We start from the raw sequence: 18,361 nt of genomic DNA on the forward strand, positions 1-18,361 counted from the left end.
TGACTGCCAGATTGTGTTGTTGTTAAGTAAGCATCAGTGAGTCCTGGAGTTGAGTAAGAATCACATGATAAAAGCCACCATTTGTTGATAGCTGTCTGTTTGCTGGGGGCTGTGTCTCGAATGCATCACCCATGCTGGGAAATGTAGGGCTTATTATTATGCCTATTTCACACATGGGGAAACTGAGGTTTAGAGACTGAGTAATTTCCCAAGGTCACACTGCTGATAAAGTGAGGGAGCTGGGGACAGGTCCCTTTGGCTCAAGTGTATGTCCTTCAATGTTCTATATATTGCCTCCCTCTCTTAATCTCTTTTTTATTTTTACCTTTGTGTGTGTGTGTGTCTATTTCCCCCCCAATAGTTTTGGGAAGTAGAGTACCTAAGGATATCTAGTTTGAGAAAATGTCTTTCTTGTCATAGTTGCAACTTTATGATCAATCCACTCAAAGACTGCTCCATATAAAGTTGAAATTCAGTGTTAAATGTAAATGATCCTCATTGATAGAAAAAAGAACACAGAGAAAAGGAGCCAATAGTCTAACCTCAACAGTGTGTGCTGATACTAAGCAGGCACGTGCAGCTCTGGAAGTGTGTTGGTGCCTGGATTTAATGGCTCACAGATAGTCACTCCCAAGTTTTGTTGGTACAGTAGAAATTAGAACTCCTGCAGCCACAGCAGGAGCATGGCTGAGGCAGATGGGAATAACCTTTGCACAGGTTCTAAGTGTTTAAGTGTTGGGTCTTTTCCTCAGATTGTACCTCAGCTTCTCCAGTTCTTGTCTGTATCATAGGCTTAGCAAAGGCTCAGTGAGGAGGGGGTCTCTTCTTGAAGGTCTGCTCTCGACTTAGTTCATGCCCTTCCAAATGTCGTGAACCTATTCATCTTATTCCTGCCAATAACCAGATCATGAAAGCAAGTGTGTTAGGTTCTACTGAAACTTCTCTCTGGTCAGTTGACTCAGTTGGAACAAAGTAGGTCCCCTGAAGAGTTAATTTAACGGGCGTTTAGTTTTGTTTTTATAGGTGCATTTGCAAAAGCTGGAACTGTTTGAGAAACTATTTCACAGCACATCCAGGTGGCTCGAATGATCTGCCTCCATGCATCCCACCATTGTAAACAAGACTAAAGCTTGCAGTGTGTTTCTCTTGTGGAGCAAGTGAGGCCCTCAGGGAGAAACGTGAACTTAGGTGGGTGCTCAGGAAGAATTGAGCAATAACTCTTTCAAGCCCCAAGGGCCCCGTTTGCCTGGCAGAAATTTATGAACAGTGTCCTGGTAGCTTACACAAGTTGATCTTCTTTCCCAAATGCCTACCCCACTTCCTGAAAGTAACATTTTCATTGAAGGATTTGATCATTCTAGGTCTTTACAGAGACATGCCCAGGAAATCCCACTCTTGACTCTGTAGCAGATACGATGGCTTTGCTGAGATAGGGCCTTTGATGTGGTCTCCTGATGGGGAGTGTGTTGGTGAAAGGGGACATGGAGAAAAGGTTGCTAAATAGTAGATGTCTGTCTGATCTGCCCTAACAGATATCTAGGATCTTGCAGGTCCTACGAGAGCTGGGCATGCAGAAGCACCGGCAGGGTGGGCCTGAATGGCTGCGAGAGGGCGTGATCCGCCTCACAGTGACAGGCAGCTTGTCAGTGGTTTCCAAAACATCTGTCTCCAAGAAGGCGGTTGAAATTCCTGCAGGGGAGTGTTTGCACTCATTGTCCATGAGAAACGAGAGTGAGTGGGAGTAAGTGAAACGCAGATCAAGAGGAAATGAGTCTGCTCTGCACTGGGGATTACAATGCAGATGAATTCCATATTTTGGTTAGGGAATGTTTTCTTTTAGAAAAGACAAGAAAGTAAAGCTTAGATTCTGACCCAGTTACTGAAAAGCAGAGTGAACTGCATTTAAATGCCAGCTGAACAGTTGCTTCAGTTGGTTGTGTTTTAGTGTTCTGGTGTGTGTGTGTGTGTGTGTTGCAGGAAAGTGGCCTAGGACTTACGGGCACACTTTTCTCCCATTGGCCCGACCTGCCCACCACGGTGGCCTGCGCTCCCCAGAATGAGCTCTTTAAAACTGCTGTGGTCAGCAGAGCTGTGTGTCCCCACTGCCTCTGCGCAGATCGGTGACTTGAGAATTCAGACAGATAATACATAGTCATCCTGTTGACAGAAATCACAACTGAGGTTTGCCTGGCTAAATTATAAAACAGCCTCTATGGATTTTGATGTAGAGATTTTTATCTGCTCACCCTGTCTCCTGCTGTACAAATCCAGGAACGGAGAGGCTGATTTGCTCTTTGTACCTTGCGTTCAAAATGTGCTCCCTCTGATGATTCCAAACCAGAGATCTGAGCTCTCTTCGACCCTCTGAGGTGTCATGCAACAGGTAGTTATTGGACACCTTCTAAGCGCACCAGGAGCTGGGAGAGGACATGATGTTGAGTAGGGGCACATGGTCCCTGTCCTCAGAGAGTTTGCTGTCCGTAGCAGCCTGGGCCTGTAGCAGCCTGGGCCTGTGGCAGCCTGGGCCTGTAGCAGCCTAGGCCTTGAAGGAAGGCAGTTGGCTAGGCCTGGGAGAGCACCCGAGGTGCTGCTCAGAGCTGAGAACTGGGAGACTCCTCCGTTGGCAAGTCGGGAGTCTCCTCCTTGTTCCCCTGGCACTGGGGTGGTCAGTGATCTTCCTCAGACCCCCTGGGGTGTCCCCACCTTGGCCCAGGGTCAGTGGGCTCACAACAGCAGGTGGAGGAGGGGAGTGCTTGCAGCCTGCCCTTCCGCCTGGCCCGCTGCTGGGGGGCATCTGGAATTGCAGAGACTCAAAGCTCAGACAGACCCTTCCCACCGCCCCAAGTCACCTTCTCCACCCTTAGTTCACGTACAACATGGCTTAGGTTGTGCCCTGATCCTCCCGATAGTTTGTCCTGGTTGTCACTGTGCCCATCTCCCTGTCCCCTTCAGCCCTCCAGCTTTGTGTACCTGAAGGTGCCTTGACTGGCCAAGGAAGGGCTCTTTGCTCAGCCCCACCGTGGCCTCCTGGGCTTGGGTGCTTCTGGGACCTGCACAGGAAGGCCAGGCTGAGGCCGAAAAGATTGCTGCTGCAGCTCCTCACTCGCCCCATGTGCCCTGGAGGCCAGGCCTGGGCTGAGGGTTGTCTCCCAGGGACGAGGCTGAGGGCACGACCGGCCTGCTCTGCCCTCTCGGGGGGCAGCAGAGAGAGGTGGGAAACCGAGAGCCTCAGCAGGAAGGATGGGGACCCCCACACCAGGGCCTGCCCCAGGGACTCTGTGGACATACGCCCCCCCCCTCCCGCCAGGGGAAAGGGCAGAGCTCCCGGGACCTTCCTGGAGGCTCCTAGGGCACAGGAGCAGAGCATGCGGCTGCAGGGATGTGATGGGAGCCCGACGAGGACCTGGGGCCTGAGGCAACCACCCTGCACCCAGGCCCTCGGGGTGAGGGGGAGCGCCCTGCAGGGGAGGGCCCGTCTAAGGAGAAAGGCTTCCAGGCAGGGGATGGCGTTTGAGCTAGACCTTCAGGGATCGGGGAGGTGGACGTGTGGAGATGAGGGTGAGGAGACAACAGCTGCAGGGGACACGCAGGAACCCGCTTGGCTGGAGCGCCGAGTAGTGGGAAGGTTGGTGGTGCTTGGTGCCTCGTGGGGAGAGCCCCGCAGGGCAGTTCCTGGAAGTCCCTGGAAGTGATCCACAGGCGCCCTTCCATCCGGAGGCACCGGACCCAGCAGTGGGTTTGGCAGCTCTGTGAAGTGGGTGTGTTTGACGGTCCTCCTGCACAGGGGTGGGGGCATGGCAGCCTCTCTTTTGCAGAAACCTGAGTGTCTCCAGGGACCATGCTGGAGAAAGCGTGCCCCGGGGTAACATGAGCCCTTGGAGATTGGGTTAACTTTTCTTTCCTGATGGCAAATGAGAGCCGTCACCCAATGCTGGAGAACTTATTTCCAAAGGATGTGGAGGTAGTTGGACAAAAGCTTAACTGCAATGTTTTTTTTAAAAAACAAATCCGAAGGTCACAGAGCTCTTAAATTTCTGTAACTTAAGGATTCTAGAATTACGAGTGGCTTCCCTCTTAAAGTGGACCCTTGTCGTAATTCAGACTCGAAGCATTCTAGTGTTATTTCTACTACAGAAATACATGTAAAGAATGGGGTGCTTTTTTTGGTTTTGGTTTAACTTCACCCCAGTGGTTCTGGTCTCTGCCGTCCGCAGGCTAGGTGGGCACACGCTCAGCACTGCCCACACCCAAGTGGGGATACAGGTCCTCAGCGGCTGCTTTAATTATTTCCATTTTCCCACAGTGCAAGCCTGAAATGAAAGTTGTCTTTTGTGTGGGTCTTGCAGCACAGTATTATTTTATGGGTTTATTTTTTATGTTCCCCCTGCCCCCCGTTTGGGTGTTACTGGATGCTCCATCACCGGAAGCCTGGGATCTGTCTCAGTACCTGATTTATCAGGGGACAGGCTGGTCACACACTCACTGCCTGGGTTTATGAAGGGGGTCCCCACCCCTTTTCGAGAGGACTTTGCGACTGGCTCAGCCATGAGCCCACCGTGGAGTATGATAGGCCATGGCTGCCTTTGTGTCTCCACACGGCAGTAAATGTGAAATGGCTTCTACGAGGAGCAGTCAGGTTTGAAATACGAGTTCTGTGACCTCCCTCAGCGGCTCCCTCGGGGTAATTCAGGAGTGGGTGAGAAATTGCTAAGGAAGTGCTGGGGGGGCCTCTGGGCCTCCGGTTGGTGTGTTCATATTTTGTACCAATCAGTGCCTGGCTCTCCCCCTCCCTCTAGTGCCCCAAATGTTTCATGTCCCCTACCTTCACTATCCCCAACGACTTCTTTCAAAGCAGCTGATTCAGTCTGTCCTGAGAGTGAGTTCCATCCAGGTCTGGGGTGCAGCGAGGGTGATAGATGGTTGGGAAGGTGGAGCTGCGACCCACTGGTGATATATCAAGCTGTTAATTAAGGGACTTGCTTCCTCTCAGTGGGAGGTAAGGGATTTTCTGTTTCTTTGTTCTTAATGCTAATATTCATGCCGTTTTTCCTTGTGGAGACCTCAGGCTCTGCCCACGATGTTTCCGTGATTCCCTCTGGCAATGCTAGAGGTCAGCATTGTTCTCTCACTGAAGACACCAGGAAGTCACAGACCTGGGAGTTTCCTTGTTGCTAAAGGCCAAGAATGTGGGATGACAGCTCTGTGTCCCAATGGCAAGGTAACAGCTGCCTGGCAGGGCTGTATAGTTTGTGCAGACAAGCAGATCATTGCAAATCAGCCACAGAGAGCCACTTCAATAAAAGACCATTGTCTGCCCCGTAGAGGAGGAGCTGTTGTCCAGGGCTGCTGTGAAAACAGTGAATTTTGTAGCTGCTTCCTTGTGCCACATAGAAGTCAAAGCTGGTTATGGAGCGGCAACAGCAGCAGGATGCAGATCAAATGCCTCGGACCACAGGTGCCAGGAATGATCCCAAACACCTCTCTTTCCTCCCCATCTCAGGGCCTGAAATCACCAGTGTGTTTCTTTCCAGCTGGTTCCTCCTGAGGCCCACTAGGCCCTCTGCATTCTACAGGCTGTGAATGTGAGGCCATCGTGCTTCTTCAAAAGGATCGCTGAGGTCAAGGTCTGTGGCCTGTTGAAATCAGTCACTGATATTTTAGAACCGAAAGGAGAACTTGCATGGAAATCATTGTTTTTGGAAAGACACATCATGTTTCTTCTGTCAGTTTTGCAGTGTTTGCAGATAAAATGCTACAGCCCAGCGATCATCACCAGTCCCTTTTTAAGGAAACAAACAAACAAGACAGTGACCTAGTTCAGTCCCTTTTCATTTATTATCCAGTGTGTGGTTCAAACGTTACCAGAGAAAACTGGAAGAGTTCCATCTCATAGTTTAGTTAATGTGAAACATGTCTCGCAGCGTGTAAGGGAATGGATATCTACGGGCACGCCATGTATTCTGTTTGTTACATTGCTTAGCTCTTTACTGGTATAGAATAAATGCAGAAAAAGATCTGATTTTCCCAAAAGAAGGAAATTGTTCTGTATGTGTACGTGTGTTCCACACACAGTGCTGTCACCTTTGGAGGCCACGTGGAGTTTTTCTGGAGAGTCATATGGCCTGTATGAAATATTGAGAGGGCTTTAAATACGGAACTGTGCAGTCTAACCAAGTTCAGTGTGAGATCAGAGAAGGGAGAGATTTGTGTGGGTTGGAATGGCATTAAAAAATATATCTTATTAACTTCAAAGGGAGGCATATGGAAATGCTAATAACTTGAAAAAAGCGAAAAGTTTGGCTGGTTTGTGTGCAAGTTGTGAGTGGGAGTAAGGAAGATGCCAAACGTGGCTGTGTGGTTTTAGGTCTCCAGCCCACCTGCCCACATCCTCGGACGCTGATGCGGGCAGCCTGCCCGGAGACAGACCCCCACAGACTGCAGTGCCTCGTTCCCTGCCCGAGGTGACAGTGCCGAGCTCTCCGTTCCTCTGGGGAACGAGACAGTCAAAAGTGATGGGGAAGTCAGTCAGTTACCAAACGTTTGTGGAGCACCAGCTGTGTATAATGATAGCAATAACCCCCTGTGCTGAGTGCCTAGAATTGCGAGGCTCTGTGCGAAGCACTTCACAATCAATCTTTCGTTCATTCCCACCATACCTCAGTGGAGTACTGAGTTAAGTGCTTCCACTAATTTCACAGATGTGGAAGCAGGCTCAGGGGGTTAATGGCTTGCCTGGGGTCATCCCACTGTTGTTGAGTGGCAGAGCAGGCATTTGAACTAGGCTGCAGACTTACGGCTTGTGCTCTGAAGGATTGAGTTTCCTGATGTGCTTGGTGCCATGCACTAGGCGACAGAAGGCCGTATGATGTGTGGTGGCAGGCCTCAGGCAACCTGTGGATCTCAAACAGGACAAGAGCTATATGAAGAGGCAGCTCACACTGCAGGTGCTCCCCTCCCCAACACAGGGATCATAAGGGGAGAGGGAAGCTACCAGTGCAGGTGTGGTTGCTCAACTTCAGAATTAGTGAGAAGAGTTGAATGTGAAGGTGGGGGTCATGGCAATTTGGGAAACATTATTAGTCTCTATGGTATAGTCACAGATTCAGGTAGGCAGCAGAAAGGAGTAAAACAGGCTGCTGTACTGTAAGGCAATATGGACTAGTGGAGACTGGGGTAAATTGGAGAATCCATGCCCTGTCTAAAAAGAGCAGCCACTACTTAACTCTAATCATCTGTTGTCATGTGGAAGTGTAAGCCCAGTATTGCTAAGTGTATTGGTTTTTTTCCCCGAAAGAAAAGCCAGAAATCTGGATTTTTATATCATCTTCTAATATTTGAATGTATGTTACTAATTTTTTAAAAATTTAATGGGGCACCTGTTGTATATAAGTCTCTAGTTTTTGAAACTTCTGGAAAAGTTGGAATAGAAATGGGGACATAGAGGTTAGAAACCCCAAGACAAGGAGTAGCAAGTGTGTCTCACTTTCGGAGCCACATCAGGTACAGCTTGTACCAGTGCTTCTCGAGCTTCAGTGTGCCTGAGAATCACCTGGGGTCGTGTTCAAAGGTACCTCCTGATTCAGGAATCCTGGGGTGGGCTCTGAGATTCTGTAGGACTAGGGGCTCTGACAAGAAGGATTCTGAGGCCGGACCTAGGCTCAGTGGGTAGATGCCTGTGGTGAATTAGTGCCATCTACTGTGAGCACAGAAAAGGAAAGGGTCTGATGTGCTTGCCATCCCTGTAGTATACCAAGATATTCAGGGAAATTGTGTGTTTATGGTCATTTCCAGGGTCCCTCTAAAAAGTCAGAATTTGGGAAGATAGTGAGGTCAGAAGCTTTTGAATTTTACATCCTTCCTTCTAGTAAAACCTTGGATTCATCTCTCCATCATCTGGGAAATTGGGATTAGACTATTAAGCTTTCAACTTGGGTGGGATAAAAGGAGAGTTAACTGATCAGCTGTCCCTTCTTTCTGCTGTATTTTGAGGGTAAAAAATATGTCTTGCATATGTTGGTGTTCTGTTACTTCCACATGGTCTGGCGTCCCTTCAGCATGGGGTCCATGGTGGGAGGAAAGGGTGGGTGCTGAGGAAATTGCTTTGAGCAGAAATCATCTTGTTTCCATTCATTAAGAGCTGTTCTTGGAGCCCCCTCCAGGCCCCCTGCCTGTGTTCAGTGCCCTTGGAATTGTATGCCAGGAAACAATATGATCTTTCTAATTGGGCAAGTGGGAGGAAAGGGACTGGGTGAGCCAGGATGGGCTGGCAGTTGACACCTAAAAATAGACCTTTTTCCTCATGAATAAACATTTTTTAGGGGCAAAACACCTTGCACATTTCTAAGCATCCCAGACAGGTCAATGGAGGAGGCCAGCTGGGCAGGGGGCAGCCAGGTGGATGGAATGCCAACCAGAGTGCAGTCGCCATGGCAACTGGGCCCCTTGGAGAAAGCTTCAGTGACCTCCAGGGAGCTGGGGCTGATCTCAGAACTGAGGCCAAAGTACATGTGCAAGTGGGGTTTGGGTGGGAAGAGAGAGGTCTTGGAGCAGCACTGCGTAAACGTCACCCTGCCTGGGCAGGTTGCATGCAGATTCCGACTCAGCGGGTCTGGCTGCGGCCTGAGATGCTGCAGTCCTGACAGGCTCTCAGGGGATGCTGATGCTGCTGGTCCAGGGCGCACCCTTTGAGTGGCAGAGGGTTAGTGTCCACCGTGATCCTCAGGACTCTGAGGAGTCTGAAGGCACACAGACAGGGGAGTTACCCCATCCCATTTTTATCATCTTGTATTTAGCCTAAGCTAAAAAAAAGGCAAGTGCTTTGACAGCTGTTTCTCATCATACTGACGATGTTTTCCTTGCATGGTGGTGGTGGAGACACTTAATATAACAACAAGATTACGAGTGTTGGGTACTATAATTTTGCTGGTAAAACTACATATGGTTGGGCAGGCTCTGAACACTGTAGATGTCATGACTAATTCAGTGAAACGTAGCCCTGTGCTGGTTGATGTATGACTGCGACTCTTCTAAAATAGTAGAGCAGACTTGACCAAAATCGTGAGGGTAAAAGAACAGCCCAGACATTAAAGCTGTGAGTGAAAGTCACTTCGATCATTTTAAAAGTCTCCTGAGGATGTCAGCAGTTTGCCCTGTGGGGGAATAAAACGTTGCTTGAGAGGCAGGGGTTCTTATCCAGTCTCTCGGAGAACAAGTATGACAGGTCTGGTTGAGAGAGATGAAGGCAATACTCGTGCTGGCTCTGGAAGCTGTTGAAGATTCTTCTAGAGGGAAGAGAATACGGCATCCTCTGTCTCCTTGAAAGGCTTCTCTTGGGAGGGAGGGTCCTTTTGCTGGGGCATCTGGCTGGCTGGTTGTGCCTGGACAGTAGGGGCAGCAGCTGTTTGCAGGGCCATGGCCAAGTCCACTGGAATGATGGCATCCATCCCCTCCCCTGATGTGTGTTCGTCCCACCTGCTTTTGGGCTCCCCAGCTCCTCACATGGTCACGTTTGGTCCTGGGGCTGTTTTCAGTCCATGGTGTTGGTCTGCTCTTGGCATGGGCTCCTCAGAAGCTACAGTGAGGTCTGGCCATGGAAGCCTTGAATGGGTGATCGTCATCGAAGGAAGCCCAGGGAGCTCCCTTTTCACGGGTCTTTTGACTGACTCTCACTTCCCTGAGGGAGAATGCCGAGTCCCTCCCACGGGTGTGAACAGTTAGTCTGGTCATTAAAACTCTGAGACCAGTAGGCTCCAGCCTGTGATTTTGATTGTGTTCTAGAGATAGTAATCGGTTTGTGTCAGAATCAGAGCCCACTGTTGGGTGGAAATGGTGCAGTCAGGTCTGTGGAGGAGCCCACAGGCCCCCGCTCCTGGGGATGAGCACTGTAGTCATGGAGTCCAGCAGCCAGCAGTCACGGTGTGTCTGTGGTTAGTGGTGGGAGTTGCACAGACACCCCCACCCAGGCTCAGCAGGGGAGCAAGGACTAGGCCTGCCCACTTCCTGCACAGGGGGCCCTGGGCCTGGAAGGCATCAGCAGAGTGGGTGGGGTTGGGAGTTAGTGGGTGGAGCTGGTGGCCTGGGCAAGGGGTCTGGCTGGGAGGGGGCTTCTGTGGATGGGTTTTCTCTCCTGGTCCCTTCATCCTTCCGTGGCTGTCCCAGCCCTGGGTAGCTCTGCTCCATTCCTCCCTGCTCACACTGGCCACTGAGGACGGTGCCCCTCTTCCCGTTGGGGAGCACTCCGGAGATGAGACAAGCAGTTGCAGGGGCTGAGATGTGAAGGGGAGTCTGCACCAGCGGGGGCCACAGGAAGCTGTGTGAGGGTTGTCTTTATCTCTGTGCCCACCATGGTTTGCTGGGGGCGAACCACACTTGATGCTGAGTGTGATGCTCTCCTTCAGCACCCTCCCTACCATCCTCCCTACCCTCTCTGGCAACACCGCTCCTCGTGTCTTACCCTGCGGTGTGTCCCAGGCTTCAGATGAGGCCTCGTTTCCTTCTGTGCTATACGAAGAGCTGCAGTGTAATGGGGAGCAGTCCTGGGACGTTAGAAAATGGGTTTTCTTCCCTTTCACTTCTAAGAGGTTGATGGTTTTTCTTCCTACATTCCAGCAAACTTGTTCAACTTGAAACAAAGTACCATTTAAGTTTTTGCCGCGGACTTACAGTACAGGGCAAAAAATAATATTCTAAGCTTTGAAAAGCTTACGTTGAGGTGGTTGTGAAATCCCCGGGCCACGTCCCAGCCTCCGCCTCCCCCGTCATGAGTGGCAGCAACAGGCAGTTTGACCAGAGCGGAGAAGGGCGGTGAAGACTTGCTGCTGGGGCAGAGGAGGCCATGGGCTTCGATGGCGCCCTGGGGGCCAAAGCTTAGGCGGTGTTCCCTCAGGGCTCTGCGGCTGTTTCAGGAACAGGGGAAGGAGCCAAGATTGACTCCCCCATCTGCAGTTCTGCCTTTGCCTTCCTAGTTTGCTTTGAATCTGAAGGATGACGGGAAGGAGAAAAGCACAGTCGCAGCCTGAGTGAGTCAGCACCAAGGACATGTGAGGCGTGAGGACAGTGAATCATGGAGTCACTGACGGACAGTGTAGCTGTGAGGGTCCGTTTCTAACTGCCTTGTTTCTGGAGGAGCCAGAGGAATTAGAAGAGCAAAACGACCTGCCCAGGGACACACAGCTGGTTAGGGGCAGCACTGGGAGAGGAGCAGGTTCGTGGACTCTCAGTCCAGTGCTCCCTTCTCTGCACCAGCCTGATTCCCAGGATCCCACTGACTTCCTGCCCCTCTTTGTAGTCCCAGGCACAATGCAGGGTCCAGGCCCCTGAGAGCCCGCTCTGCTTCCTTCTAGGAGGGACTGCAGGATATTTTGAGGCTGGGTCTCTGGTCCTCAGAGAGCCCCCCATTTGTACCCTTCTGCAGCATGGCGACCAGCGTCAGTGGCCCCCACTCCTCCTCTCCCTCCACCAGCGCTGCCTGATGGTTTGGCCACAGCTGCCCAGCCTCTCCCTCCTAGGATGCCGTCTGGGTGCTGCTGTCCTGAGTTGTCCTGAGGGCTGCATGCAGACCAGCCCCCTGAGGCTCACCGCTGGAGCACTGGGCATCTGCCCCCTGCAGGCGCAGGTGGGGCAAGGCTCGGGGCCTCCACGCTCCCGTAGTTCTGATGGCCGCCCTGGCATTTTTTTCCCTTTCCTAAGAGCAGTGGCTTAAAATCTGAGGCAAGTTTGGAGGGGAGAGGTGGACCTCAGGTTTAAAAAATTTAATAAAACAGCTTTAGTTCTTGGAATGAAAAGAAACAATTTTAGGTGTTGATAAATGCTTGGCAGAGTTCTTTTCCTCTTTTCAGAGCTGATCCTGCAGATTAGGGTTTTGGCACATGGCTTATTACTTAACAACCCATACAAGCAGGGAGAAATGTAAATGACGCTTTCTTTTCTTTTCTTCTGCTGAAAAGGGGGCTCTGACCTTGGAATCCGAGTCTTCGAGCCTTTCAAGCACCGACATCGTCTACCCAGAGAGAGGCTTTTCCTCCTATTTCCTTTGTTCAAGGAGATTGAAAAGTTATGTTTTTACTTACCTTCTCGCGGCGTCCTACCCCTCCTCCCACAACGCTAACAATACACTTACAAACTAATACTCGTCACTGTTCATTCTGATTGATTCTCATATATGTTTGTCACATGTCTTCTCAGGAATGTCACCAGGCAACACTTTGTTCATATGGTTTGAATTACTGTTGTACCTAATGGAACAAAGCTTCATTTGTTCAAAATACTCACTAGTTAAGGCTTAATGTTCAGTGCGCCCCGGTATATCTTCACATAGAGGTCTTACTCTTTTGAGGGGGAGCAATACCAGGGATGTGAAAAAAGTCTTCTAAAATCTTGGTTTTTGAAAAAACAACTGCACTGAGCTGGACCTCAGTTAGTTTTTCCTGCCGTTGAGCAGTGAATCCCTAACATCCCGAGGAAACAGGATCTCGGTCTACTGGACCCCGTTGTGAGGATGTAAGTGGACTCCGTGAGGGAAGGAAGGGGAGATGAATCTCTAAGTCAGCTGACGCGCTGTCCGGTCTACACCAGAACCGGGCTCATCTGGCACCATTGGCTTGACTCTGTGTGTCCACTGGTCAGTGCGCAGCAGACGAGAGAGCCACCAGCCTTGCAACTAAACCCCTGCTCACCATCGGGGGAAACATTTCTAATCCATGCCCGTCCCTGATTTTTGCCTCTGTAATTACTTGGAAGGCCAGTGAAATGGACTTCCTAATAGTAAACTGACACTAGAATCATTTGGGTGGAAACATTGGTGTTTTGGTTAAAAAGATGGAAAGAGAGATATCTGAGATGGAGGTTTATCTCTCCAGAACAACCCCATTTAAATGAAGGTGATGGTTTTATCGGTGTGTTTAGCTTTCTGTTTTTTTTGTAGTATTCCTAGTGTATCAGTTAAGAACTACATTTGTCGGTTAACTGAGACCCACTTACACTACTTTAATAAACAAATTGAGAGTTCTGTTGTTTTCGGGTAATAAAGAATCCTGAGGTAGGCCGACCAGGAAGTTAGCTGCATGATGTTGGCAGGGACCCAGGTGCCAATCTTTTTGCTCCACCGTGACTGTCGCAGGACTTTTCATTCTTTACGTCCCCATTGGAGTTTTTGCATGGTCACATTCCCCAACAGGAGAAAGGCCAGTGTCAAAGCTGAGTCAGGTCCTTTGTTGTTGTTTTTTCCATTTACTTTTTTCAGCATTATTGAAGTATAATTGACAAATAAAATTGTCATATATTTAAGGTTACAAAGTGATAATTTGATATGTGCATATATTGTGAAAGGATTCCCACCCGTGAGTTGACACATCCATCACCTCACATAGTTACCTTTTTCTGTTGTTGTTGGTAGTGAGAGAGCCAGGTCCTTTTTAATAGCTTTCCAGAAACCCCTTCCCATCTCGTCCACTTAAATCTCATTGGCCACCCCATCTGCAAAGGAGGCTGGGAAATGTAGGTTTTCTTAAGCTGGGCACGTGGCCCGATAAGAAAGTGTTTGTTTCAGGGCCAGGAATAAGGTGAGGCAAGTGAGGCTGTCACCTTTGGTGCAGAATTTAAGGGGGCACCAAAACGGTCAGTAATCAAGATAAACGATGTTTTATGCAATGTTACTGCCGTACTGGAGCCAGAGGCAAAAGGAAAAATTGGTAATGCTGATCCAGTCTTTATTTACAATGCTGATATTTTGTTCACTGTGAATTTTTAAATTAGTTTTGATTTTTTTACATGATTGCATATTAAAATATTATTTATCATGATCAATCAATTTTCGGCATCCCCTTAAATTTTGTGCTCAAGGCGAATGTCTTACTCTCCTCACCCCAGTCCTGGCCATAGTTCTCTCAGTGAAGACGAGGAGAATGGATATTGGGTAGGAACACAGCAGTCTCTGCTAAGGACAAATTATCCATTGCTTACCCAAATCCTTACCCATTTCTGGTTGTAAAATGAGCCAGCTGTGGTTGAAGGGGCACCACTGGTAGGGCAGGGCTGTGGGGCACTGTTCCTGCCGGCCGAGAACTGCTCAGAACAGCCCGGTCCTTTGGGAGTGAACTCGCAGTAGCAGCTTCGGTTCTGCGTATAGAATTCTCGGGGGGGTGTAGGTGCTGTTGGTGACCAAGGATGAGTCTGTGTGATCAGAGTCTTGCGGTCAGTTTGGGGTCCATGTTGTAGAAGTGATTAATAATTTCTGACCCAGTAGGTATAGAGTCAACAACCACGGAGCGTGGAACTTCTAGGAAGAGCCACTGACTCAGAACATCGTATCAGTTCTGTATGACTCCAGGCAAATGATCTCACTAAAGGATGAGCCCTCATTGGGAGGGAATTCGTGAAGACATCACATTGGGGTAAAATTCTCCGGCTCCCCACTGTGTGTGTAGACATACCTCTGGGAATGAATGCTTACAGTTGAGCTTGGTTTCATGTGGCCTTATGGTCGTGGCCTTCTACAAGAAAGAGTATTGGAGAAACAGTAGACTAAGACCGCATGTCTGTGTGAAACCAAAAATAGCTAATTTGCTGTTTTTAAATCCTAATGATGTAATTTGACTGTTAGAGAGTTTAGAATTTTTTTTATAACTTTTAACAATCACCTGGCATATCAGAGGAGCTCATTTTAAATTTCATGACAAAATTATTTGTAATTTTAGAAAAGTCCTACTGATGGTGTTTAGCTATGAATTGGAGTGCTCTTGAGTAATTGTACTAAAAACAAAGTGCCTAGAGGATCTTATGGTTTGACTTGGTTTCATCAGAAAGAATAACATGATAATCTCCCTTTTTGGTAGACAAAATGGCATTCAAACAACCTACTGTACTGGGTTTGGAACTAGTTTAGTTAATTTTTTCCCCCTTTCTTCTTCTAGTTTCCAGAAATTTAATCTCCAGGTAGATTTTATAAATTATTTTTACAAATTGTGAAATGAGTCAGTACCTAAAACAAGCAGACAGGTGCTTTTACAAGAGTTGCTACAAGGCAATTCACAACGCTGATTTTTACAGTGATGTTAAGAAAACCTTTTGTGGCTATGATTCATATCCTGATGCTTTTATAAATTCTCGCATTGCACAAATTCATGATTCAGTCTGTCAGATGATTTCCATTCTTGAGACTCTATAGTATTGCGAAAATTCAGTGATTTGTTTCACAAATCCTTTCATCTGTCTCCTCGTGTAATGCTTTCTGTTTTTAAAGCTGTGAGCATTTGCTCATCCAACTCTGTGCCAGCCTCGCTGCGTGGCCCGGCTCCATCCCACAGTAACCCCTGTTGCCTTCAGACTGTAAAACACTTTTCAGAGGCAATCTGTGGCTTCATGCTTCAGGGAAAAGTGCTATACTCTGTTAGTTCTTTCTACGTTTCGTGGGAATGCTGTGACAGGAAAATGAGGTCACCAGGAAAAGTCCTTCTCAGTTCTTAAGAAGACAGCTGCTGTAGGATTCCAGGTGTTGGTATGGGCACACTTTTAATTTTAAGGTATGAAGGTGCTTGCCTTTGACGGGGCTCTGCCAATTACCATTTGGTTGTTTGTATCCAGTTGAAGAATGAATTTTATAAGGCAGTTTTTCAAAACTTGTTGGCATTAGACTGGTTAAAATAGAATTATCTTGGTGGTCGGTAATTATTAGCATCTTTTGAATGTGGATGCTGTATCTCGGATGTTGGGAGACTGCTCCGTATTTATTGATTCACTTCAATGGGCCATACCTCAGTTTCCCCATCTGTGAAACAAGATAATAGCACCTCTCTGAAAGCGGTGAGGGGGCTCAGCAGCAGTGCGTGCCTGCTACAGTAGCACAGTGCCTGCCGCTCGATAAGGCCTGTAAATGGCACTGTCACTGTTAGGTGTTGCTGCATAAACGCATTCTACAACAAATGCACAGACATGGCCGTGTGCCAAAAGAGCACAGTGAGGGACAGTCTGAGAGCATAAAGATGGGTGTGTGTGGACAGGGTCAATTAGGACAATGGTACCTCTCTTATAGATGTATTTTAACTCAGAAGCCCTCAACAGACACAGTCTCGTGGCATTAAATGCCCACATAAAATGCATTGCTTTGAACATTGCAGGATTTTCTGTTTCTGGGAGCGCAATTACCCTAAAGAAAGATACAATTTTAGCCAGATGGTAGTGGTTCAGAGATCGATTGTCATCAATGAAAAGTTCTGGCAACTGTCACTTTCAGAAAATAAAGAGGATTGTCAGAACTCAGAAACAAGAGACACTGAAAGTAGAGATTGATGGCTCTTGGATGTTACTCTTCATCTTCCCTGCTCCCATCCAGTGCTTACTCTCTTTAGGCCTCAGAACTGGAAGTGTTGGTGACTTCACGTTCTTATCCAGGCAGCTCAGTAAACATCATGTATCTGAATAAATAAAGCTGGGAGGTGAGGGGGAAAGAGCTGACTTTTTCAGTTGAATGACATTGTTCAGTTTCTCTTTTAATGGGACTAAAAACTGTTGTAATAATGACATTTGCCAATTTCAGTCTTTTTTCCTTCCTTTCCATGTGAATGGAGTAAAATCTAAAATCCTTCATTCCTTGGCTCCACTAGAAATACAGTGGAACTGATTATCTGGACCCATTTTTAGGCAGTGGACTTTGTATATAAAATTTGCAAACACTAAAGGGTCAGGAGAAATAATGTGTCAGGAACTGATCCAAATTACTGATCCTTTTGAATTAAAAGTTGTCCCCAGCGCTGGGGGTGGACGGTGCCTCCTAGGGGGCAGTCTGAAAGTCATGCTGCCATTCGTTAGCCTTCTTCACTTCTAAGCTCTCCGTGACTTCTCATTTGAACTTTTGGGAAAAAAAAAAAAAGAAATCTCATCGGCATTAAGAGCTTCCTTGGAGCTTGATCGTCAGAGTCTTGCTTCCTGGTTTCCAGACAGCACTGAGTCCGTTTGTTTTTCTGTCTCCAAGGTGTTTGGCCCCATGGCCAAGGCGGGAGAGGAACTCTTGGTTACTCAGATGGCACCCGGACAGGAACAAACTGTGGAAACGGTGACTTGACAGAGCGTTGGCTGGGGAAGTCCAGTTCTCCTTCGAGCAGGACTAAATGTTTCCCAAATTAATTCTGAGAAAGTGGGTTTAGCCTTCAACTTGTCTGCAGTTTCTCAAAAGGGTTTAGGATATTTTAAGTCAACTATAGATTTGTTGCCTGTTTTTCAGATTTCTAGCCTCTACTACCCGTTGGGTACTTCATTTATGTCAAATACTTTACTTTCTAAGCTGTGCTGTGGAAGTTTTTATCTTGTAAAAATTACCCTGGGATGTAAATGCCACGTGATGTCTCTGATCTGATGTTGGGGTCAAATGGAGGGTGCTACGTGGCCTTCCTTCAGGAAAGAATGGAGGGTTGTCTTGTTTTCCTCTTTTGGCTCTTAGAGTGCATTCAACTGACAACAACATAATAGCATATCAGGGTGACACCGCACTGGCCTCCACTGCGTTTTTGTGTGGACAGGACTTGGGCTCAGAAGATTATAGATGTGTAGGCGCATTGTTGAATGTTAATGTGCGCAGCCTTAAACGCTGGGCACAAGCCTGCTACTATTCTGGGTTATTTATTTTACTTTAATGAGAAAAGAAAAATATGGTACACTTGGATGACATAATAGACAATTGCGTGCTATTGAGATGCAAGTAAAACATGGGTCAGAAAAAAGGCAGTCAAGAGGCCATTTCACTAAATATTCCCCAGCGTCATCTCACAAAGACTTGGTTGTATCTCTGAATGGCTAATTGGGAGATATGGCCACTTTAGCGTTGCATTCTCCGTGAGTCACATGGCTGTGTTCAACAGCTTATTTCAGACTTCAGCTACCCGATAAAGTTACTGACCATTTCCAAACCCAGGAAGGTTTGCATGCTGATTGACTCAGTGTTTGCATTCTGATTATTCCCTCTGGACCCAGCCTGTGGGAAGCCCAGACAACTTGGGGCTGGGCGGGAGAGGTGGCCCTTCTGGCCTCCGTGTGTGGAGGTGGTGGAGGTGGACCCGGGCTGGAGGCTGAGGGGGAGGCTTCTGTCAGTGTGGACGGATTCCCCCTGAGCAGTGTCAGACCCTGCCAATCCCACTGAGGGGCCGGGGAACAACCGTGGGGGTATAGCCTGGTCTGCAGCTCCTTATTGCCCTCCCCAAAGGCAGCAGACTCTGGGGAGGTCCTGGGTGGCTCTGCCCCCCCCCACTTCTGGAGGCTCAGCTGTGTGGACAGGAACGTGCTGTAAGACAGCTCTTGGCCGGAGAGGGTCTGAGTGCTCAGGGCTGCCTGCTTCCCTGATGTTTGCCCATATTACTTCTCCTCCTGGCTCCTC

At 48.4% G+C, this 18,361-nt stretch overlaps 1 protein-coding gene across 42 annotated transcripts in view; it reads left to right on the forward strand.

The window, feature by feature from the left end:
• Positions 1-18,361, forward strand: part of LHFPL2 (LHFPL tetraspan subfamily member 2) — a 158,057-nt gene that overhangs the window by 95,086 nt on the left and 44,610 nt on the right. For 9 of the 42 annotated variants that reach the window (XR_011506022.1, XR_011506023.1, XR_011506024.1 and 6 more), the window contains 3 exons: positions 5,059-5,218; positions 5,323-5,455; positions 5,532-5,624. The exons of 29 other annotated variants lie outside the window; for them this stretch is intronic. The gene's annotated coding sequence lies outside the window, so the exon portion shown is untranslated. Of the gene's footprint in view, positions 1-5,058; positions 5,219-5,322; positions 5,456-5,531; positions 5,625-14,896; positions 15,519-18,361 lie in introns of those variants that run through there. 4 more of the 42 variants (XR_011506013.1, XM_044777956.2, XR_011506011.1 and 1 more) reach the window with 3 other exon arrangements.

This window comes from Equus asinus, chromosome 9, assembly GCF_041296235.1.
Source record: "Equus asinus isolate D_3611 breed Donkey chromosome 9, EquAss-T2T_v2, whole genome shotgun sequence".
NCBI classification, from domain to species: Eukaryota; Metazoa; Chordata; class Mammalia; order Perissodactyla; family Equidae; genus Equus; species Equus asinus.